The 25511-nt window shown below is 35.7% G+C and overlaps 1 protein-coding gene across 4 annotated transcripts in view; it reads left to right on the forward strand.

The window, feature by feature from the left end:
- The first annotated feature begins 1832 nt into the window (after positions 1–1832).
- Sorbs2 (sorbin and SH3 domain containing 2) overlaps positions 1833–25511 on the forward strand; it is a 209765-nt gene continuing 186086 nt past the window's right edge. Inside the window, exon 1 of one of the 4 annotated variants that reach the window (XM_019206848.2) lies at positions 1833–2378. The gene's annotated coding sequence lies outside the window, so the exon portion shown is untranslated. The remainder of the gene's footprint in view (positions 2379–25511) is intronic. The other 3 variants (XM_033765408.1, XM_033765407.1, XM_019206849.2) reach the window with 3 other exon arrangements.

The raw sequence follows: 25511 nt of genomic DNA on the forward strand, positions 1-25511 counted from the left end.
GACAGGTCTTGGTTCTCATTTTTTCCCCTTGTCCCTGCCCTCCCTTCACCCTCTCCTCTATGTATCACAGCTACTTTGGAGGCTGTAGTAGAACAGTCTCTTGAGTCCAGGAGTTGGAGACTAACCTGGATGACATAGGGAAACCCCATCTCAAAAAATCATATTGAGATGTTAGACTATACCAATTATGGAGGATAAATACGACATGAACCAGACTGGCTTTCTAGCAGGTAATGGAGCAGTCTGGGAGTCAGATATCAAAGGGAAATTGCTAATAAGTCAACAGGGCATGAAAAGTCCTGTAACAGTATAGACAGATCCCAGGCACAGTGGAAACACAGAGGTGGCCGCCACAAACCTGGGAGTGTCACTAGTGAGGTGGTCTGACTGACCCAGGTGTTGAAAGACAAAGTCAGAGGCAGTTTAGAATGGACATAAAAGGTGCTGAGTGGGACCAATTGAGCACCTTTTGGAAGCAGAAACATCTGCACATCAAGGAATCATTAGACAGTATGTAATTCCAGAGTGTGCAGTTTGAGAAGTGAAGGGTAGGCTATGAAGCTGAAGATAAAGGTAGAGGCACATTCAGGAATGGCAAAGCAATAAAATACAAGGAGTATGTGAGAAAAGCCAAGCGGGCTTTGGACAACAGGAAGTTCTGAGGGGCCTAGCAAGCAGGCACAGCTCCTGTTCTTCAGCAGACAGGGTATTCCTAAACTGGTTCAGACCTGCCAGGTGCGCATCTGAATGGGCATGGATGAGAGATGAGCTCTCCAAATCTGCATGAGCAGGATTCCTAGGCATGCTACAGTTGAGGAATTACTACTGACAAAATACTCACAAAATATGAATCAATGACTACCAGAAAAGAAACACCTGTATTTACAAGTCCAAGGTGTTAACATGTACTTCAAATACATTGCTAGGAACAAAAACAAAGGGAAATGTATATCAGAGAGAATATGAACAGTGGCCATATTCGAATACAAAAAAAGGCTGGGGTTTTGCAGGTTTAAATTATTAACAGCATTAATCATGGGAGATTCCCTGAGGAGGTGAAATTTTAAGAGAGGGTGGAATGTGACCCATCTTACTGAGAAAATAAAACTATTTCTGCCTTGAGGTACTGTAATTTGTAAAGTGAAAGGATTTTTCATTTGGCTTTGTTTTTTTAAGTTACAAATAAATTATAATTGAGTTGAAAAACATTTCCTGTAGGAGAAACAGTAGAAAAATCTTAAAGTTCTACTTTAGACTGTGTAATATGATAAAATAATTAGATGAACACAATCCATAAATAAATAAATATTTCAAAATCTTACTGAAATACCCTGTCTGATTCACTTATTATTTTGACCATCTATAAAAATTCATAGGGCTTTATTATATAAAAACAAAAAGCACAATTGCCCCCATTTGCCAATATCCTTTCCGCTCATTCTATGACTGAAAGGTAGAACCGGTTTTGACAATGATTCCAATTAGTGTCTCTCCAGTGATTTGCATATTATTAACCTGGATAGATGCAAACACGGCTTCACTTCCTCTATTTCGAATGTATCAAATCGGTTCATTCAAGAAAAGTTCCTCAGCAAAGCCAAAAAAATTAGAGCACTTGTGCTATTGGTGAAATGTTTAGAAAGATAACAGAAGCTACTCTCCTCAAAAAATGATGATTTGATGAAAAGAAATTAACAAGCTCAATCTCGCACCGCACATGATCAGCCATGCTTGCTATCTAAGTCTGTCTGTTGGTTGTTGCTATGGCTACGAAAAGCCAGTGGAACCCAATGAGCTGTCTGCAGCAGTGCCGAGAGAACCAGCCATTTTACTTATGGAAAACAGTGTGGCATATTCTGCTGAGCTTTCCCCGGGAAGAAGCATTTTTAAAGAATTTACTCAGAGAGGGGAGAAGCAACGGGTATGTTAGTGTACAATTATCAAAGCTGCACATGCCTGCAAGCTGCCCTTTCCACAAGCTTTTGACTGCTACCGCTTGCAATTAGCTGATTGGAGAAAGTGGAATGCAGAGTGATAATGCTGCATATCTGCTATCCGGAGCAGAAAAAGATTCTGTCTTGGGAAGGCAAAGCTTTCTCCCGGTATTATCTCAGCAGCTCCCTATTTGCTTATCCTGATCCCAAAGGAGGGTGTGTGCTCCCTCTGCTAACACCGGTCCTGTGCGTGGCTGTCGCACATGAGCAGCAGGTTTTGAGAAAGCAGGTGTGTGCTTGAGTGGGCACTGGACTGTAACGCAGGCGGACGCTCTCGGGTTTACCTGCTTCCTGTTAACAGATTGTTGGCTCAGAGAGCATCTGCTTACACGCTGAGGCCGAGGCTGAGAAGGGGCTTCCGGGCATCCCACTTGACTGTCAGAGGTAAGCCTTTTTTCCCTTTTGAAGGCACAGCATAAACATTAAGTTGGAGCGGAACTTAACCTGAAAGATTTGCATTGATTGCAATAGGAATTTACGGAAGAAAAATATGTAGCATATGGAAGGCCATACACACGCTTCCACAAAATTGGATCAGAGACAGTTGTTTCTGTGAATTCAGGTTCTAGATAGTGTATGATTTTTAAAAATCACAGATATGTCTTGGGATTTTAAATAGCTATTTATTGTTTTAACAAACTGTGATGGCTTGTCCTTGTGGAGAGTCTTCATTAACCAACTACCTTTCTCTCCTACAAACAATGGATTCTTTTTTTTTTTTTTTAAGAATGGATTCTTTTATGACCTGCACTTTGACACATGTTGGGAGAACTACATGGAAAACTAGCCACATTTAAAGTGTGAGGCATTTATTTTGAAGCCTTGTGAATGATTTAACTCTTCCTGCACCCATGTAAATACCTTTAAATTAAAGAACGGCGTTCCACGTGTAGGTCACAATAGCCGATAGGTTTTGTTCTTGCTTATTCCAGACTGTTTCAGTGTGCTGTTTGATTTAGTTCAAGGTAGTTGTAGAGCAAACGCAGACGGTGTAGGTGTTGGAAGCTGCTCACACCTCCCTTCCGAGCGGGCATCACGCATGCCAGCCTAGCCCAGAGCACAACACCAGCACTGTGCTCCCCCAGCTCAGAATCCAGGGAGAGAAAAGAACTAAAGTCTCCACATTCAGCTCAAGCACAGCTACAGTATGCGGCGGTAAAACTTCTTTCATGCAATTTTTCTCACATGCAGATAAGTTTCAGAGAAGAGTGAAACCAGAAACACCACACACCCCATACAAACAGACCAATAATTGCAGCGGATGTTTGCTGTCGGTTGCTCTGTGATAATAGCAAAGGCTTTGATTTGCACTGGCAATTGCCTCTTAGCGAGCGTTTCTTCGATTTATAGTCTCTTAGGAACAAAGCTGTTACTGTGGATTGAAATGGGTCAGTCAAATCAAAATTTCTGGTAAGGAAATGACTGAAGTAATGATTGAATTGCTTCAGCAACATTGCAGCTTTACCGAAAGTCACTGGTATTGTTGGGCTACCAGAAATGTCAGATCGTTTCAAATGCTTCTGAAAATATTTAACATAAAATATTTGATTTAAAACTTTGAAGAAAACCTCCATTTGTTAAAGGTAGAATTTACCATGAATTTTTAAATAAATAGCCAAAATTTACCTGAAAGAAATGTTGTTATTTGCTATCTTTATTCCGCTTTGCCAAAAATGGATGGTATGAGGACTCCCTTACTATTTTTAAGTACAATATTTTCATTGATACATATGAGTTTGAAACACCAGTTTCACGGGTATAACAATGTTAACATACACTCAGATAAGAGATCTGTGAGGCATAAGGAGAAATTTTTCAAAACTACTGTTCCAAATGATATTCAAGATATGAAGAGGGAGAGTTAAGAATTCTCAAGGTAGGGAATCATGTATAAACGTTTAATAAGAACAAACAGGAACATGGCTGAGTGCATGGAACTGTAAGGCATGAAATGGTGTGGGGCAGCATTGTTCCGTATGTGTAACTTTTGAAGCAAAACTAAATGAACAGAATTAGCTTTGAGTCAAATTCTATGAGTAAAAACAACAACCAAGTAAATGATTCTATTAGAGCAGAATGACAGGAGAAAAAGTCTCTTTCCAATTTCACTCCCTTTGCACTGCCAAAAGAATTCTTAGCATTAGTAGTGTGAAAAGAAAATGAGTTCATATTAATTTTTCTTGGGAGAACTTTAAGAATAATGACGTATAGAAATCCCCAAGGCAATCCTGACCAATATCCCCTGTCACTTTTGTGACAGCCCCATGTGGGACAAGAACCTGAGCCCACAAGAAGAGAGATATACAAACTTTATGCCTATGTATGGCAAAGGTTTTAAGGTGATATCTATGAAAAATGAACTTTCTAAGCCCAATATGCACACATATCAACAAAGTAATTCATTCAATAATTTTGAAATCAAATTCAAAGACATGACCTTCATCTTTCAAGACTTTATATTTTAGTTTTTATCTATTTTTAGCTTCCCCATTTTCACCAGTTTCCAACTCTCTCGCTGGCAAAATCAAATATTTTCTAATTTTCAAAACATTCTATCAAAGATTTGCAAATGCAATATTCCCCGTATAAAGTCTTTTCCTTTAATTTTTCCCCTGTAACATCTGCTGCCTCCCATGCATCCTTCAGACTTCACCAAGGATATCTCCTGATTGCTTCTTGCAGCCTTCAGCTGCGTATGAGTTTTACTTAGGTCTGTGGCTCCGGCTATGAGTTTGTCTCTGCTCATAGGCTTCCAGAATTTCACTGACCTCTAATTCTACAATTTTTGTCCAGCATCTAGAACTCGGCATTCAGACACTGTACTGACAAGCTTGGGCTTCTCTATTTCTTTTTTATTTACTATAAATATAGACAACCTAGAAAATGAAGTCCTACCACTGCATTTTGTCAGAGAAATTTAAAAGTTCTACAAAAACAACGAGGATTTAACTTCTCTAATATGAAAGTGTAACTTGAGGATCACAGTATCTTATAAGCTTCAAATGTTGTACATTAGAACAGAATTTTCTGAAGGTTAATAACAAATAAATTTTAAACAAAAATTTGAAAAGTTTTTATATAGAGATATTATAATTTTCTGTCTAAAGCTCTTATAAAATTTTCTGGGAATAATATGGGTAGTAAATATTGCTAATTGGATTTTGCTGCAAGTCAGATTATTTACAGCTAATGTTGACTTGATGATTAGTAGCTGATTATAATATAAGATATTTATGGAAGTGTTTTTCAATGTGAAGCCACAAAAAAAAGAAAAGTCATGAACTAGAAAAAGACAAAATAACTAAAATAAAATCTACAATAGCAGAGCAGGTAAGAGAGAATTTTCTCTTTTGAATAGTTGTTTCTGATTATAGAGACTTCATAGTCTTTTTTCTATTTTAAATATATTATTATTTTTAAATAAGCATAGTGTTATAACCTTTAAAAGTTAGAATTGTTGCAATTCTGTCATCAAAAGTAAGAATTATAAGGAATTTCATTAAGTAATAGTAAAGAGGACATTCCTGGTCTCTAATATGTCCCTATTGAAAGCAAAAATTATAATTAGTATTATATAAATCTTTGCACATAGAGTAACACAGACAAGGAAGTTTAAAAGATACAAATTTTTGAAATTAAAGAGTAAAATATTTGGAAATTTACTTAAATTCATATTTCTATACATTTTCCCATTATGTTCCAGCATTACGTTTTGTAATAAAAGTAAGATAAAAAGCAGTTCTCAATTATTGTGCTGTCTGTTAAAGATTTACTCTGGCGATCTTCCAGTTGATTTTAATGGATACATGATATACATTAGATAAGAGCTACAAGTGAAATTGAAAATTGAAATTGATCTTAAAGATTAATCATATTTAATCAACCATTTTATATATACAGTAATTAGACTGTAGGAAACATAACTCTATAATATATATGTATCATTTGAAATATTTTATATTTATAGTATTTTGAAATTCATTTATACATAACTATATTTGATAGTGTAACTAAATTAGCTGTCCTTCTAATTTATATTGGAGTGTGTAATACATGATTGTTTTAAATACTTTCCTGAAAGTTTCTCAAATAAAAGATTTAATTACAGATATGCCTGCTAAATTCTAAATTATCACTGTCAAAAATTACATTGAGGTTTTCCAAATATCTCTACATGATTATTGAAAAAGTTCAGATGTGGTTAGCTATAAGAAAACACTTTTGTAACTATAGAATTCTAAATATTGGCAAATGACTCTTCCTAGCTTAAGCTCATTAAGATGATATTTGCTGACTAAACACCAGGGAAACAGCTAACACAGATGTACATTTTGGGATTAATGAGCATTACTACAGAATGCTCCATGTTCTCTCTGCAGAGTCCAGTCTCCAGAACTCAAATGTATTAGTAGACTCACTCTGAATTTGGACCATAGAGGCTATGCTTTTCCTCTTCCCTGAACAGAACAGATATACATAGTTCCAATATTAATACTAAACCTTGTGTAGCATTATTTGAACAACAAAACAACAACAAATCCATAAAGTTTTTACTTTTCCTGAATCTAGCCAGGAATCTTACTTTCAAATATTTTCATCTCAAAAAGAAAAAATTAATATTTTCATTGTATTTCCTCCATTCTTTTTCTATTTAGGCAAATTTAATAAAAAGCCCTACTTGAAATTTTTCAGTGATTTTTTTCTGCCCATTTACATAGTTGCCTACTTTTATTTTTCTTTCTTTTTTTTTTTTTTTGGCCTATGTTTTTGGCATTTTAATCTTGCATACTTAGTTCCATCTTTCATTTGAGAATTTTTTCTCAATAATTAGAAAGTATCAAGAATATTTTCTTATAGTGAATTGTTTCCTCTACTTTAGTATGACTCAAAACATTAGTAAAACCTGATAAGAAAGCAACACTTGATTGCTTTAAAGTGATCTGACATTTTTGTAGATTATTGAGATGACTTCCTAATAATTAATGTAGAAATAAGTCTTTTCAGATTCCTTTTCCTATTTTCATTTTCTGGAATGGCCGAATTTGAAGGCAGGGGCAACATAAACCTCTCAGGTCCCACATCTTCTGATGCTTTACTCTATCTATCATCCTCTGGAGACTGAGAGTGTGGTGAGGATCAGCTAATAAGGAATCCAACAAACTACAGCAAAAATAGGCATCAAACTAGGAGCTAAAACACTTGCTGAAAATCCAATCAGGGAATAAATGCAATGAGCCGGGAATGGCATGAAGATGGTGAGTTTGAAAGGCACAGAAAACCAACAACAACAAAACATGCAACGTTTTGGCCACATTAGAGAAAATGTATTCACATAAATGTCCATTCTGCCCTTCTCTAAAAGGAAGTCCCTGTACCAACTTCCAGCTAAGGACAGCCAGCTGCTCAGAGGCATTTTCTCCAAAGAGGTGATCACAGGAGAGGCCACAGCCCCGTTCGTAGACTCTTGCTTAAGCTTTGTCTGTGTGAAGAATCTTCCTCCATCTATTGACAAACTAGCTACTTCTTTCTCGTTGAGTCATTTGTAAGACCACTCCTTGATACTTATACTTTTCCTACACTTACACTATTAAAACTAAAGGTTTAGGAGCTCCTCTCTTGGATCTTAAAAGTCAGCTCCCTTTTGTAGTTCATTAAGATACCTTGGCACCTAATCACTTCAGTTCTGCGCACTAAAGTTCACAAGGGAAATGAGATTAGATAACAATTACACCAGCTATTCTTGTGCTGTATCATCTGATGACGTTTCAGCACATTCTAAAACAAGTCCACTTACTCCGTCAGATACATTATTGCTCTAGAGTAATGACTATGTTTTATTCCATGGAAATAAGCTTTTAAAAGAACCTGCCTTTCAATTTCTAGATCTGGAAATTTAGAGCGCATAGCAATACCAGTGGTTAAGTAGAAAACTTTCCAAACACTTAGTTGTTTTGCAGTATTTTTTGATATGTTGCCTAGAACACCAATTTAAACCAGTTTAGGTGGAGGAAGTTTAGAAGAATGGTAAGTGGCGAAAAGGTAAGACATGCAGGCTGCTTGGGCAGAATGAAAGTTACAGGGACAATTCAACCAGCTTTAGAATGGCATCTGAGATACTGCAGGCATTCAGCAAACAGGTCAACCTATTAAATAGTCAGCATTTGCTGCATGAATGACTCATAGTAATCAGACCAGATCATTGCCTGGTGTGCTATACTAACGCATGATTAAAAGTTCTGTTTGTTTCTAGGACAAAAGGACAATTTAAATTTTTTTTCTAAAATAAAAAAAAAATTAGAAAATGATTTTTTTAAGGCAAAATATAGTCTTCCTGAGGAACACTATATTTCAACAGTTACTTAAAGAGGAGTAATACCAGAAGCTTGAATAAAGCTCAAATGAATCTTCTCCTGTCATGAGAAATTCAAACAATAAAAATAAATTTCTTAACTTTCTTAAGGCCTCTGCTGTCGTATTCACCAAGAAATGTGATCAACATTCAATACTTAAATTTTTCCTTTGTAAAATAAGTATAAGAAGGAAAATTTAAACACAGAGTAACAAAATTCAAGATCTTTAAGGCTTTTTTAACAGAGCTGGAAAATGTGATCCTTCAAAATACCTGCTTCTAAGCAAATTCAAGAAAATGAAAACTTGGATAAGTAGATTCAAAAAGCTACAAAAAAAAAGATTGTTCAAAAATATTCAATTTGTTCAGTTAGAGTGTACTCTGTGCTAGCCACTATCCTAAATGCTTTGTATATGTTAACTTTTAAAGACGGAACTGAGAAATCATAAACCTAAGAATGTAATACCAAATACAAAAAATATAGGCTTTTAAAGAATCTGTTTATTTGAATAACTCTGAAATATTTTCATTGGTCTTAAATTATTTCCTAATGAGAGATGTAGCCATTGTCACATTTAGTTGCTTCTGCTCAGATAGTCTGACACTACTTTGCTCATTATATTTTTATATCATTTCAGTTAAGTTTCTCTGTATTTAGCTAACCTTTTCATGTGGAAGTGAACTCCATGAGAGAGAAATGGTGTTTATTAATTCTTTACCACCTCATTTTGCCATGTATCTACCCAAAAGTAAATGAAGGATGGATACATGACTATACCAAGTAGGTTTTTAGATATCAAATGTTAACAAATGAAATTTGTGTGAAATAATAAATAGCTAATCAAGGTAATATAAGTTCTCTATAATTCCATGTAGCTTTTTCATCATGAGAAAATTCATTTGGTCTATATCTGTAGGTGAGATTTTTATTTGTTTTGAGTTGGTAGGTTTTTTTTTTTTTTTTTTTTTTTTTTTTTTTGGTACCAGGGATCAAACTCAGGACCCTGCAACTGTGAGGCAGGCACAGTGCAAGTGAGCTTTGATAAACTCTTTTAATGTGAAACACTACGCTAATACTAATTGTCTAAGCAATCCTTTTAAGTTTCTGAGACACCCTCAACAGAGGGAACCGTGGCCAACACAAATTAACTTGGTTCAGTTGACCCATTGCAGAATTTATCCCCAGACTTAAATCTCCTGAACAACTTAACTGCAGTTAGTTGTATCTCACAACTAAGAAAATAATAAAAACGTGGGCCAGCATAGTCACCTCCTTTACCAAAGAAAAGACCATTATTCATCACTTAAAAATACACTTGCTTTGGGAAAAGGGTTTTCTCAGGTCAGTAACTCAGATGACTGATGATATGTCTTGAATTCCTTGACATTAGGTTTGCTTAAAAATATAACTATATATATATAAAATCTGAAATCTGGTTATATCACTGCCTTCCTTTCTACTAAATTTAATTTTATAAGACTAGGATAATGACTTTTCCCTTAAATTAAAAAATTTCCTTGTGAAGTGAACAAAATATTTTTATTACATTTCAAATTAATTTTTAGATTTATTGGCAAAAGAGAGGAATTACCATCACCTTCATTTAGTAAAAAACAAATTATAAAGCTTAGTAGTCTGAAAATCACCTTACTGAAGTCACAAATGCTCTCAAATATCCTTTGGTACCCAATAGTGCCTGTTATCTGGCAAATAATTTGACTATATATATATATATATAAAATATATGCATAGTGTATGTATTATGTAATATAATATTACAAATAATCATTTTGAACTCTAAATTTTGCTTCCTTTTGAATGAATCTGGAAAGCATGCCCTCGACACTTTGATTCCCCTCTTTTGGCTCTAATATTTAACTTTACAGTTGCAAAGAACTAAAAGATTATTACTGTAAAATTATGTTTCCTGGGGAATGTTTCACTCATAAACCACTTCATTCCCTAACTCTTCACTCATTTTATTGTGTTCCACTCCTGGCCTAGCCTGGGAGGAGAGGTACTGGATGTCCATGTTATAAATAAGCCCTGAAAGGAAGAGAGTGCAGGGCCTTAATGACTAGGACCTTGAAGGAATTTGTCCTTCAAAGTTATTGTTATCAACAGGGTCACTCAACCAAAGGAACTTTTAAATTTTGTGGGAATTAGGAAGGTTGCTAATTTGAAATTCGGATGTTTCGATTACCTATCAAAACTAAGGTGTTTTCAAGCAATCTACACCTGCTCTAGCAAAGGTTTCTCAGACAAAGAAAGAATATGTGGCCAATTAAACAGGATGGCTTCTTGTTTACTGACACTGAGAAATGCCACTTCCCCGTGCTCACATTATTGATTGGTTAGTGCATTCTCTTGGGAAATAAAACCAGAATTTTGTCTGGCAAGTACAATGTCAGGTGGCAAATCATGTTCAGACAATCACCAAACTATATTTTCTCTACAAGCATATTAATAACATGAGTTCATAACTGCTATGTGGACCAGAACATCTAGAGAGACACATGATTGATGGGCTTGGCCATACAGCCACAAGCTTTTGAGTTCTTCTGGATTTTTGAAGATGATGTTCCCATTGTTGGTAGGTTAACACATTAATTGATCATTTGTTTCTAATTTTATCTAGTATTGAAATGAAGGCTTTAATAAAAATGAGAAAATGTATAAAGTATGAGAAAGATTTTAAGTTCTGGGTACAATTTAAGGAGAGCTCTAGCTCAAGTGTAGGTGTTGATGTTGTAATTATATAATTAAAATAATCTTTGATGTCATTCATTTATTCACTTATTACACACCCACCAAAGACCTACTGTGTGTTTAGATATTAAAAAACAACTCAGGATGCTACTAAAATAGCTCAAAGCTTAGTGAAAGAAACAAGACAGAATGCTAATTGGTATAATCGAAGACAGAAGATGGTATGAATGAATTAGTTAGTTCTTTAAAAAGACATATACAGAAGTCATTTACACAGTGTAGAGACTCTATCTCAAGACATAAAGCTCTAGATCAGGAGAGAATTAATTGCTCAGAGAAGGGAGGTAGGTGTCTTAGGTGGTCAGGGAAGATGACTTAGAAAAGCTCTTACCCTATAGGTTTGTTGTGCCAATTAGACAATTTACATGAATGCTCTGAGGGAACAATATGTAAATGTTAGCTGTGTAAAACAATTCTTGACTCTTCCAGGCTTGTTTTTTCAACAACTGCCAAAATCCTAACTTAATCAAGACCCCATTTAAGTACCATATAAGTGTACTCTCGATGAGGCTGTGAATTGGTATAGCCACTATGGAAAGCTTTACAAAAGTTCCTCCAAAAATTAAAACCATAACTAAGACATCATCTAGCAATCCTATTTCTGGAATAAATCCAAAGGGAGAAAAAAGATGTGAAAACAACCTAAGTGTCCATCAATGGATGTAATTTTTTAAAATTTTGCACACACACACACACACACACACACACACATATACACCCACACATACCCACATAGTCCTCTTCAATATTTAGAAAAAAAGAAGAAAATCCAGTCATTTGAAACAGTATGATGAGACTTAAGGACATCATACTAAGTGAAATAAGCCAAATAGAGAAAGACAACTACTGCATGGTCTTACTTATATGTGGGATCTAAAATTGTTGGACTTATAAAAACAGAATTAGAATGATAGTTCTAGGGACTGGGAAATAGAGAGGAGATCCTTGGGACCTTTGGGCACTGGAGTGAATTGAGTGGCTGAGGTCCAATATTGAGAGCTAGGGAAGGAGGCTGAGGAATTTCCGAGGAGACAGCCCTGTCACTCTGTGGTATGGGGCAAGGTCCAGTATTGCCTGTAAAGTAGAGGGGGGATGGGGAGCCGTAGACAACCATGGCCTGTCTGTAGTAGTGAATCATCAGGGGACATCAAAGATAGAATAAAATGAGGGGACTTCCAGGGTCCAGTCTCATTCCTTGGAAAGGTCGTAACACAGGCTGGGGTGAATTCTGGACTCACGCAGGGTTGGAAGCTCTGGTTTCAAAACCTGGTTGCCAGGAAGCAGACCAAACTACAAAATATCCTGAGCCTATTTTCCTTTTCCAAAGAAACATAACCAAGAAACCGAGCATTTAAAATATTTATGTATGTTTTTAATACACCATCTCTGACATAAAGCTGAGTACCATAAATGTCACCTGCTACTGTTGTTAAAAGTGTTTTTGGAAGTTTATAGGACAATCTCCTTCAAATCCCTGAGCTTACTTATCTCTTTAAAGTCTTCTGGAGCCTCGCATGTCTGTGGTGTGTAGGGACATGTCTACCTTTCATCACTGAGGTCCTAGGTGCCACTGTGCTGTAAAATCAGAGTCTCACAGACCTCAGAGTGACTCTAATGTTCATCCAACAATCGATCAGTTGTGGATACTGAGAATAGATTCATTTCTGACCATGTGACTGGAGAGATGGTGATGTTATCAACTAAAATGGGAATGGAGAGGAGCTTTTTTGCTTTGTTTTGATGAGGGGAGAAAGGCTTTATCTAAATGAAGATACCTCATAAGCAATTGGGAACACCTTTCCAGCTATCAGGAAGGAGCACAACAAATTCTGGGAGAGGGCCAGGGATTTGGCTCAGTGGTTCCCCCACCTGCCTCAGCCCAGTTCAATCCCCAGTACCAAAAAAAAAAAAAAAAAAAAAAAAAAAAAAAAAAAAAATTTTGGGGAAAACAAAGTCCAAAAAAAAAAAAAAAAAATTCTGGGATAAACAAGGGCCTCAGAAGTATCCTGAAGTTAGATATGAGCTACCGTTTGTCTGCAGTTTAAGAATATATTTAGTACTTCAATGAAAACTATTTTTCCCAGAGATAATGTTTAATCAACAAAAAGCTATGATGATATTTTTACTCTGCTGAAAAAGACTCACATAGAGGGTTTTAAAAGCTATTTAGCATGTTTGCTAAGTATATTTTGATCAGATGTTTAAACTACCTGCACCAATTCCTTTTCTGCTTACCATACATGAACTTTGAAAACAAATCATTCGCTTGTTTTTTTAAAAATGGATATGGACTTGACTGATTGGAACGAAGTTATTGTTAAGAAATAATACAGTTTACAATAAAACAGTACATTAGGTAAATTTTAGGAATGCTTAGAGTTCAATGGTGAGCAAAAGGTTTTTATTGAAATTAAAAGTATTTCAAGTTTAGTTTTTCTGGGAAAATTAAAAGGTTTAAATGATAAGTTATCTTAAAGAGTTCTGTGAGGATTAAATGGGCTATATATTTTAACTGTGTAGAACAGGGTCTGGCATGTAGAAGATGCTCAAGATATGTTAGCAAATCTTATTATCATTCTTAGTATAGACCTGAGTTCTTTTGGAAGGCAAGTGCTGGGCATCACTGAGTCTCCTGACTGAGTGAGGTAGGTGGTGAAGAGCTGGAGCTGTTCCTCTTGAGGACGGTTTATAGTCATGGGGGACAAGGCCCAGGAAGGGAATAAGCACACAGCATCGTAAGCCCCACCACAGAGGTGAGCAAGCATTTTGGAGGGAAGGCGCAGGATTGAGTGTGGCTGATCCTACCTGGACCACTTCAAACACGAGCAAGGAAAAGGGTTTCAATGGAGAGAAAAAAAAGGGTTTCAATGGAGAGAATCCTGTGTGCAGATGAGCAGGGCAGGAAAGAACATGGCTGGTGAGGCAGAGATGCAGGAATAATATCTAGAACCCAGCTTAGTGTGTTGAAGGGGTGGATAGGAGGCCTTTGTTTCAGTCACACTAACTTGGAAATCATTCCCAGCTCTGCAATTGCTAAGATTTTTATAGGGGCAACAAGATCCCTGGGCTTCTGTACAGCTCTACTTGCTCCTCACATGAAAGTACTTGTCCCTACTTTTAGATAATAGAACTCACCTGTGAGGATCACCATTACGATTAAATAGCATTGTTGTAAAACGACTGGGACATCAGAGACACAGAATGAATGTTATCCACATGTAGCTTTATCATCAGCATCAGAATCATTATCATGCTAACTAATATGGGATAATTTTCCAGGAAAAAGACCTGCTAAGAACTCAGTCACTCAGCCCAGTGCATCTAAAACAGTGACTGCCAAATAGTCTTTAGCAATCGGCAATTGTTTTAGCGATAGGCAATTCTAATTAAATATGATATTTTATCAACAGAGGTGTGAATGCACAGAAGTAAGAGAAATCTAGCAGTGATCTATTTTGCTTATACAAGAACTGTTTCAATCGCATAGCAAGGATGTTGGAGGTGGGGCCTAGGGAGTATGTGGTCATTCACCTTGGAATGTGCTTAGCCTACTTGGGCTGAGGAACAAGATGTTCTAAAGCATAAAAGCACAGAGGGACATGTTCTGATGGCTGAGAACTATTTGTTATGGCCAGAATTCAGGGTTCCAATATAGAGAGATAGAAACTAAAAATGGCCAAGTAGACAGAGCCATGTTGTGGTGTGTGTTATACCAAGGTAGATGGCAAAGTACTGAAAGAGTTCAAGTTGGAAAAATGAAACATTAAGCTAGTACTCCTAAGGTAGGTGAGAAAGAGTTAGAGTTTACCATGGAAGATATTGAACTATGACAGTCCAGGAAGAAAGAGAGAAAGCCCCAGCCAGGAGTAGATAATAGGTTTGGGGAGAAAAGACTAGAACGAGAATATGGAGGCAGAATCAATGGTCCCTTGTAGATTTGGGGCAGTGGGAAGGAGCAAGAGCATGATTTGTTCACCAGATTTCTTTCTTGGAAATGTTTGGGGAAGAAGACGCAAAGTACGTTTGAGACTTTGGAGATGCTAACAAAATACCTAGGTGAAATCATGTTTTTTTTTTAAATACTCTACACACAAAGAAATATAATTTGAATAATTAACAGAAGCCACACAAATGACTTTAAATTTTCCAGAAGCCTTTTAAGTGAAACTAAATAGATGACATAAATTTTTATAACCTATTTTATCTGCTAGATCCAAAATATTATAACTCTAACAATAAATTAGTATAAGAAGAGATTATTCTTTTTGAAAGTAGTATATATTTTTCTTTTTTGTATCTAATGTGAATGAAACATGGACATCACATCTCACTCATGCCTGGCACCATTCAAGTGGCCACATGCCCAATGACTGCCATATTGGACAGTACAGCCTGCACTTTCAGAGCCAGGGCAGATGTGTACTTGAGAATTACCAAAATCAAAGTCTTCTCTGAAAGTATAGATCAAACAAAACGTATGAGGGAGGAGTGACAAGAATAAAGAAAGCTAGTCTTAGTGATAGAAGAGCAGGAAGAGTTTCTGGTCCTAGCCCTGGGCTCAATCTTCTAAGAATTATATGAGATTGGAATCTCAGAAATTTATAAAGACTTTGTTTATCTGTGTTGAAGTTTTATGCAGCTGTAGGTTGCTCTATATGCCTTGCATGGTCTAGTGCAAGATTAAAATGCTCTTTATTCAAGCATTATTATTAATTATGTGGCAATGGTGACAGCAGAATATGAAACTGTGTGCCTGGTGCTGTTAACTATAGGATTGGGTACAGATGCTCTGGTTGCATTCTTAGGAAGTCGATCTCACACACATCATTTACACTTTTATGCATTATATATGGATACTCATGTCTTTTGTGGATGAAAAAACATTTAGCAAGATGATGAGCAATTTTTAAATTCTGTAAGACATTGCTCCTTTAAAAGCAATGAGTGGCGCAGCCATTCTTCCTGGCTGGAGGAGAAAACAACTTTTCCCCAGGCTGAAACATTTAGAATTAGAAATTCCTGACCCCTCCAGGCCAAACTACCATCATCCAACCCTTATATCATGTCAAGGAGGCCAATGGAGATACCAAAATCTGGTAGAAAGTCTGACAGCTCTTCTTTATCATTTTACTTTTAGAAATTCCTCGACTCCACAACTTGTCTTGATAAGAGACTATTCTAATATGGAACTGTACACATTAGAACTCCTCAGAGGTCTGGCAGAAAGAGCACCGAGGAAAGGAAACGCAATGTGGAATTCCGTGATGCCAGAAAAATAGCTAGTGAGTTTAGAGTGTGCCGTCCCGCTGAAGTTCTTCTGCTAGGCCAATGGTTGCATTTGGATTTCTGTATTTCTGGCTTTTTGTGAATGCAACAACACCTCCCTTAAACATGTAGATATAATGATGAATTTCAGACTTCCCCGAAGTATATTATATAAGAAAATAGTATCCAAGCTCAGTGGTACATCCTCGTAATCTTAGCACTCTGGGAGGCTGAGCTAGGAGGACTAGAAATGCAAAAGCCCCGGGTTCAATCCCTAGTACTGCCAAAAAGAGTAGAAAAAACAAAACCAAAAAACTATCTGCCTCATTCGGCAGTAGCAAGCACCACTGTCTCAGCCACTCGTAGACATTAAGATGCCCTCATCAGCCCGTTATCTTCCTTCCCTCTCCTCTATCTCTCCGCTCACCTTCCCCTGCCCTCTCTCCCCAGCCCAGTACCAGTTCCTCACGTGGTTATTTTAAATCCAAACCATAGTTGGAAATGCCATTTATTGTACTTAGTAAATTTGTGTTATTACAGTCAGTGAATAACAGTATGTTTTTCCTCAAAAGAGAAAGTATGATTGTTTTTTAATGTCTTGATATCCCAAAACTGATTTTCCCTTTGTATTTGCCTTGTCAAGGACAAATTTTCTCCAATTCTGCTTTCAGAGGTCTTCGATTTTTTGAGGAAAGAAGGAACAGGTGAAGCAGGAACCTGCACTGTAGTCTCAAGTGCAGACATGGACTTGGCCTCCGCAGGCCTGCCTTTCAACGACATGTTCATGTAGGGAAGAAAATTTATTTCCTCACACACTGCTCAGTTCCAAGACTAGACCTCCTACAACAAAAGATAGATTAACAAAAGAAAAGCATGCAATTTATTTAATATAATGTTTCACATGCCATGGGACATTTTCAGAAAGAAATGAACACCAAAATAAGTCAGGAAACTTGTGAATTTTAATTTTGTTTGATGAAGAACTGGATTATTATGGAGAGGTATGATTGGACAGAGATTTTGGTGTACAGTATAAAATTGGAGAATTTAGCAAGGCTCATTAGTGTAGTTTTTCTCTGAATCTCTGTGTTTTCAGGGATAAGGATGTTCCTTTTCTTCAGTTAGAGATGGAGCCTCTTGCATGAAGTTCTACAATCTACTCCAGAAAGGTTAGAAGATTGTTTTACCTTAGAGGAGAAAGACAAGAGTGAAATTGCTGCTGCTGCTATTTTCTCAAATACCATGGTGCAGTGTTTTGAGGTAGTATTCTTGAAACCCATCATTCAGTAATTGAAAAACAGGGACATGATGCTAGATCAAAGGACTATTTGTTCTACTATATGAAATAATTTATATGCAAAGTACATAAAACAGTTTCTTGAACATAACTGGCTCATGATAAGTGATAACAATGTCATCAATAAAAGCATATTCTGAAATGAAGTGGAGTGGGGAGCTCCCAGAAGTTTTGACATAAAGCTTAACTGGACCCAGAACAAAAAAAGAAAACAACAACAACAAAAAAAAAACTACACACACACAAAATAAATAAACATATATTTAGGAGAGAAATAAATAAAAATATGCTTATTATAAAACTCACCATGCTTTTAATGATCTCCTTGTTCTTAATTTGTTATAGCCTACGGTGAAACTCAAAGAAATTTCTACAAGTGTGTAAGAACACATTTCTATTTCTTCTAGTCCCAACTGAATTCTACTGTAGTAAGATCAGATAATCTTTTGAAATAAAAACTAAATTAGGGTAGAATGCAGGAGACCACTATTTCTAAAGATCCTAATTCCAAAGAACTCCTGTCAACTATACTCAGTGAGACTATAATCCTGCAGTCCTCAATAACCTACCTCAAAATACATGATATGATTTTTTTTACTAATTGATTTACCTGTTTAATTATGTTTCTCTTGGGTTGATCTACTATTAATCTTCATGTCACATGGTATTGGAGCTTTGTGATCTGCAGACTTAGTTAAGAATGTAAAACAATGCAAGTATTCGTATAAATAGTGATAATAGCTACCATTCATTGAATGCATACTGTGTCAGGCAGCATGCCAAATTCCTCAAATACCTCTCACTGACTATTCACAAAAACACTCTGATGAGGGTATTATTCTCATTTTACAGCAGAGGAAACAGCCTCAGAGAAGTTGAACAACTTGCACAGGGTCACACATGTGAGGAAAGTAGGATTCAGACTTATTTTGGCCACATTCCAAATTCTGTGCTCTCAACATTTTTCTAAACTGCCTCTTTGTGGGAACTATAGGTCAGCCAAAAGAAAATGTTGTAATTCTCATCCCCTCTGTAGTTCTGTTGTGGGATCTATGGAAACATTAATTTATAATCAAACATCAAATTTCTTTATTCCCAAAGAACAAAAATAACATAAAAATGAAAAGAGGCAGGAAAAAATAAAATTTAGGTTGTGAATTAAATTTTGCAGTGTGACCGGAATGTGAATGGTTTTTCTTTTAATTTTTTGGCTTGTGCATATTTTCTAAATGCACTTAAAGTTGCAATATTTCAAAATAAGCTGATGCATCTAGATGAGGACAAAAGAAAATTTATGCAACTCTATGTTTAAACATTTGATTATGTTATAAGACTAACCGATAGAAAAGAACTTTAAGATCTCTGAATAAAAAATATGTTATCAATTTCCTTTTACTCTTGAAATTTGCATCTAGTTTAATTCAGGAGATTATTTAGAAGGTGTACCACTGGAAAACTGATCACTGCTAACTCGATAGTCTGTGTTCAATGTCAGTAAGCCTATTTACTGGCAGTGATGGTTTTACCTCTGGATTAAGAATAATTAGCTCTAATTTGGAATCAAATACAGTTCAACTAGAGTTCAAACAAATCAACAATTTTGTGGCTATGCACATGTTGAACAATTTCCCTTCATTGATTATAGGACTGTGATCTAAAGAAGATTGGGGAGTATGTGTTTTGAGGGGAAATAACTTGCCTTTCTTCACATTTTTGAGAGTATCGAGGTTGATAAATAGTAAATATCAGCACTAACTTCTATTCCATTTCACAGTCAGTCCCAACAAACTAGGTAAAAGAGTTCATCCAAACCAAGATATTTAAAATAGGAAAAGGTGGTAGGGGTGTAGAGAGTCATACAAAGTGTGTTTAGCACACACAAGGCTCTGGGTTCCATCCCCATACTTAAATTAGTTGTTCTTATTTACACATACCATTAGAAGACAATACAATGTGGTAAAAGTGTGGTCATTCTAATTTAAACAGATGTAACTCTTAGGCTGTACTGAAACCTGTATACTTTCCTGAATTAAAGTTGCTCATTCAAAAAGCTATTTAAATAAGCACCATCACAAATTTTATGTTCCTAAAGGTACACTGATATATTTTATTGCTTCACTCTGAAAATCATAGTTTTTAACTTGGTGTTCAAATTTTTTAGAAGACAGACATTATGATACAGAATATTCATAATTAAGTACCCAAATCAGCCCCTTGTTTTCATTTATGTGGTAGGGAAGAAGAAACCAGTTTCAATCAGTGCTGATTTACAAATGTGGCTCATTCCATGAAAAAGTGAGCCAGAGAGTTTTGAGTTGTGCCCCAGTTAAAAACCATTTGTTAAGTGATAAATACATTTTAGGTTTTGGGAAATGAGAGGTACTTTTATCAGCCCAAAGGATTGCTGTATGTTTAAGGATGTTAACCTTTTAACATTAAAATGTTAAAGTTTCTTTTACCTACAGAGACTATTTACTCATACAAATGTGACTGTCTATACAAAAAAATGGAATGAAATATGAGTCCTTCGATTTCCTGCCCCTCTTTATGTAAAAACAATTCGTTTTATTATTAGTTACTCAAGTGTCTTGTAATAATCCCTGAATTTTATGATCCTTATTCATTAGGGGATGCTCTTACAATATGTCTAACAAATGAAATGACAAAGATACATTTATTCTACTTGTACAGTCACAGTGGTTATCTCGTAAGTGAGAACTGAAAAAGTTTGGTTATAATGTGTCTTTGTATGTGAGGGTGGACATGAATCACTATGTGCTAATAGACTGGTTTATTTACTTCATTATTTTTAATGTTTTACATTGTACACCTGCTAGTCTCTCTCAGAACACCTTTAATATAACCACTGACGCAGTAAGTGGAGATAATTGTGTAATCAGAAACAGAGCTCCCCATCTCCTAACCCCTAGAAAGCTGTGGAATTGGAGATGTTTCCTCAGCCTAGAAATTAGTAAGAACGATTCATAAGTTTTTTACTTAGGGTAAAGATAATGTTGCCCTACAAAACGAAAAAGGCAAACACACCCCATGGTGGAACTATTCACTGTGACTTGGAAACAGCACAATAGTTTTATGTGTTTAGAGGGTAGGAAGAAATCTCAGGGTCAAAACTAATCCCTAAATTTACTAAGAAAGGCAGTGAGAATATGGTAAAGAGGCATGAATAGGAGCAAAATTATATAATGATTCTTCATCTTGTTCATTTTCATGAACTTTAAAAATATAAAACACAAGGCAGTTTTGTTTTGTTTTGTTTTCAGTACTGGAGATTGAACCCAGGGGCTCATGTATGCTAAGCAAACACTTTATCATTAGGCTACATCTCCAGCCTTTTCCTTTAAATTTTAATTTGAGACATCTCAAACTCTGACTACCCTGCCTCAGCCTCTCAAGTGGCTGAAATTATAGGCATGGCCATCAAATCTGCCTAAATGAAGAATTTAATAAAATATTTCAATAACAATCAAGACAATGTATGAGCTATGATTTCTGTCCTGAATAATTCAAAGAAATAAATATGCTCTAAAAATCATATACAGATACCTACTTTTAAAGATAAAAATAGAAGATACACAGTAAGATGGGCTTCATGATGCACACCTATAATTCTAGCACCCTTGGAGACTGAGGTAGGAAGATAAAAACTTGAAGATCAGCTGAGCAATTTAGTGCCTTAGCAAGATCCTGTCTGAAAATTTTTAAAAAAATTAAGAAGGCTGGGTATGTAGGTTAGTGTAAAGGCCCTGGGTTCCATCTCCAGCATTACCACCAAAAAAAGGGGAAATGAAACAAAATTGAATTTATTTTCCAAAACTATATAATCATTTATGCAATATGTTTGTTTGTAAACATGTCACATATAGTATTTAATAAGTAATTGATATAATATTATATGGAATTATATACTATATACATGTAAATGTAATTCACAATTTACTGGATATCATGCTTTAATAAATAATGAAATTATCCTGGCTTAATATTTAATAACTTCTGCTTGGAACCTGAAAGTTCTGAGTACCTTTAATTAATTCAATTCTGGATAAAATAAACTGAGATGGAAGAGCTTGAGGAGTTCTGTATAGGGTGAGTTTGAATTGGAAGGAAGGCAGTCTCATTTCCTATGAATAATAAAGGTATCTATTAGTCATCTCAAGGCAACACAAAAGCAGTTTTCAAAAATAGACCTTGATCTGATGTTTGAAGATTAAAAAAAAAAACCACTATGGTGTTAATTGAACAAGTAAACACATCACCACAAAGATGACCCAACCTGGTCATCACCACAAAGATGACCCAACCTGGTCTTGATCGGGGAGTTAAATAATTGAGAATAATTGAGGCCCACAGTGGGGAACTGTTCTGCACCAAAGGAATCATGTATGCAATAGCTTCTCTTCTTAAATTTATAGGTGTTGGTTACTACTTAAAATTTCCAGTACCTTTGTGGTCGCCCAAAATAGAACATGGTGCACAAGTCCAATTTGAAGCCTCAAAGGTGTGTTCAGATGTGTGCAAGTCTTTTAAAAGAGGCCAAGTGGATAGATCTTAATCAGTAACATGAACACAGAGTTCATATTACAGAGTATAGATCCAGCGCAGTTCACAGCTCTGGGATTGGCAAGTGATGGGCACCATTCACTACAACCTTTCCACATCCTCTTCTCTTACCAACTTTGTACACACAAGTCTAAGGGCAGCCTGAATTTGGTCCTCTTTATCTGTCTTTGCAGGGAGGATTCATCACAGGGTAGAAATGCAAATTTTAACAAGTATATACTAGTAGAAAAGTGCATTTGGCTGAAAATTCCTCCTTTTTTCAGAAGTTTGACCAAGTAAGACTTGCATTAGAACTACTCAGAATTATCTCATTTCTTGAATCATTTCCCTAATTGTCATACTTGATGTTATTTCCATTTCATAACTAATTGAGTCAGAGGTCATTTTACTCCACTGGAGTGTATGGTTGTGCCTCAACTAATTTTGAAGGATGTCTCAAATTTCCTCTTTCTCTTTAGGAAACAGTCTATTAATTTCTTTCCCAGCTAAATCCATTCTCACTAAAAGTATTGCACCTCTCATCTATGGTGTGTGTGTGTGTGTGTCTGTGTGTGTGTGTGTGTGTTTGTGTGTGTATGTGTCTGTTTTCTTTTCTCTCTATAAAAACCTCCTTCTGTTGCTCCATTGACATTATCACCTGATACTTAAATGAGCCTACTATTGTGAGTCGCCAGTTCATCAGGGTTTGAATAGCAAGTCTCTGTTAAGGCTGCTTCCAAGCAAAAGAAAGCAGTAGTTGGCATGAGAACAGCCCTGGTGCTCATGGTACAGAGTGACAGACAGGATCCCACTGGATTCTTATTCTCTCTCAGATCAGGAATTTGCTATTGATGGCATTTATGACCTTTCACCCCACTGGAACAATGTTGCTTAGACTTTTGTCCTGTTAATAGCTTTCCTATAAAGTCATTCTTCCCACTTCAACATGTGAAGATGTGACTAGGCAGGTTTTGTAATGTCCCTTTCAGCTATGGTTCAAGGTTAGGTGAAAAGTAAGAAGTGTGGGAAACTAAAAGTGGTCCTGAAGTTCTCCAGACTGCCATATTCAAGAAATACTGTAGACAGGGATCTGGAGTAAAAAAAAAAAATTAGTAAAGCTTTCCCATCCAGAATCTAATGTCTCTGAAACTGACATGAAACTTTCAAGTCCCCAAACTTATAGTTGGGAAGACAAATTGGGAAAAGGGATAGAAAGAAAATTAATGATCTGAGTTTTATAGAAAAATTCCTCTGGATTTAAAAAGAAATCATACAGCTCTCACAGAAATCATTGTTTTTACTATCTTTCTACAAAGAAAGAAAATATAGGTAGTATATAGAAATAGTCTCATTTAAGATGCTACTATTACCCCCTCAGGTATTATAATGATCAATGTGACAACCCTTCTCTGAGATTTAAAGGGTTTCTTCTCCTCTTTTAATACTGTGTTTGTGAGGAAAATGTTATCTTTTATTTACTCTTTCCCCAAATCTATCCTGCAATATATCAGTTCAATTCATCAGTATCAGTATCTCTTAGCTATTTTTATTTGCCATGTCTTGTATTTATTATTGTTCTTTTTCCCATTAAGTTTATTGATACATTTAAAGTAAGCAGTACAGTTCCATTTATCACTGGTATCATGTAACTTTACATGACAGATCTTGGTTCTTATTTTTTCCCCGTACCCCTGCCCTCCCTTCACCTCCATTCATGCTCCCCTATTTACAAAGACTTTGTTTCCACTTTTTCCTTTTTTTCACATTTTTTCTTTTTCCTTATTTCCTTTCCTTATTTTAGCTTTCTATTCAGTGTATCCTCTTACTTGATTATATATTCACTGATTTTATATTCAGTACAGTTCAGCAGCCAGGCACTGACTAGGATCTGATTATAGTTAAATTTTTAAAGGGAGTTCTGTCTTCAAGGACTCTACAATACAGGAGAAAAAATAAGCTTCCAATTATTGGTAGATGAAGTGGTTTACATTATATTGATAAGGAAATTGAGGCCCAAAGATATTAAGCAATTTTCTCAGAGTGACATGGTTTGCCTTCTGGGAAACTAAACCTGGAGTTCAGCTTTGCCTGATCCCAAAGCCTCCAGTCCTCTGTCTTCTAATAAAACAATCATTGTAACTGATGTACACTTATATTTCAGCTATCAATGAATGTGTATTTATTTATAATAAGAGATAGGATCATAAATCCACTCCTCCTATGTGCTTACCTTATAAGGCCTTACAAAGTCAATTTCTTTCTTCCAAGTTACTCCTTTTAATACCAATACCTATTCTATTCAGTTTTCTACTTACCAAATGAGGTGATGGAAATGCAACTGCTTAAAAAAAATTGTTATGTCAACCACGGGACCAAATTATTAGGAAATACGGAAATTTTCTTTATCCCATTGTTTGAAAATTTCATGAATTCTTATTTAAAATTGAAATAGGAAAATAAAAACATAAAACTCTAAATTTGAGCTATCAGCAGATAAAACAACATAAAGTTTTGAAGCTTAATTACCATATTTTAAAATATTTTTTCTGTTATTTTTTAAAAATTAGGACCTACATATACCATATGCCAGATATGTCTTACCATACTTTATATTCTTCAATCATGTTTAAAAACTTGTTTTACGGGGGCCAAAGATGTAGCTCAGTGGTGCTGCTACTGCCTAATAAGCACAAGGTCCTGAGTTCAGTGCCAGTCCTGAAAAATACTTAGATTTTTTTGTTTTTCGTTTTTCGTTTTTGGTACCTGGGATAGAACTGGAGCCCTTGAGATTAAGAAGCAGGTGGCAGAACCAGTGAGCCAAATCCTATCCTAAAAAATAATTGTTTTGCTCTAAGGTAATTAATCATATCTTCCTACTATGATACTGTGTACCAGGCACTGTCTAAGCTTTGCATACATTGACTCATTTAATCCTCACATAAATCATGAATCAAGTACTGCTACAGTTCTTACTTTATCTGTGAAACAACTGGACCACAGAGAGATTAGAGTAGCCGTACAAATTGAAAGCCATAGTTAACAGATTTGATGATGGCAAACAGATACTTTACATGTAAATGTGGGTAGAAAGAAAATATGTATGATTGTCATATGTGTAGATTTGTATTCCCTTCTTCAGAAACCATAAAATAAAAATGCCTAGAATAATTTCCATGTTGTTTGTGTGTTTCTATTTAGTTCTGAAAAATTACTGGTTTTCTAGTCCAACATAGATTTATTTCAATTATGACAGAGCATATTTATGATTTGAAGAAA

This window comes from Fukomys damarensis, unplaced genomic scaffold (assembly GCF_012274545.1).
Source record: "Fukomys damarensis isolate Sample0158 unplaced genomic scaffold, DMR_v1.0_HiC HiC_scaffold_18, whole genome shotgun sequence".
NCBI classification, from domain to species: domain Eukaryota; kingdom Metazoa; phylum Chordata; class Mammalia; order Rodentia; family Bathyergidae; genus Fukomys; species Fukomys damarensis.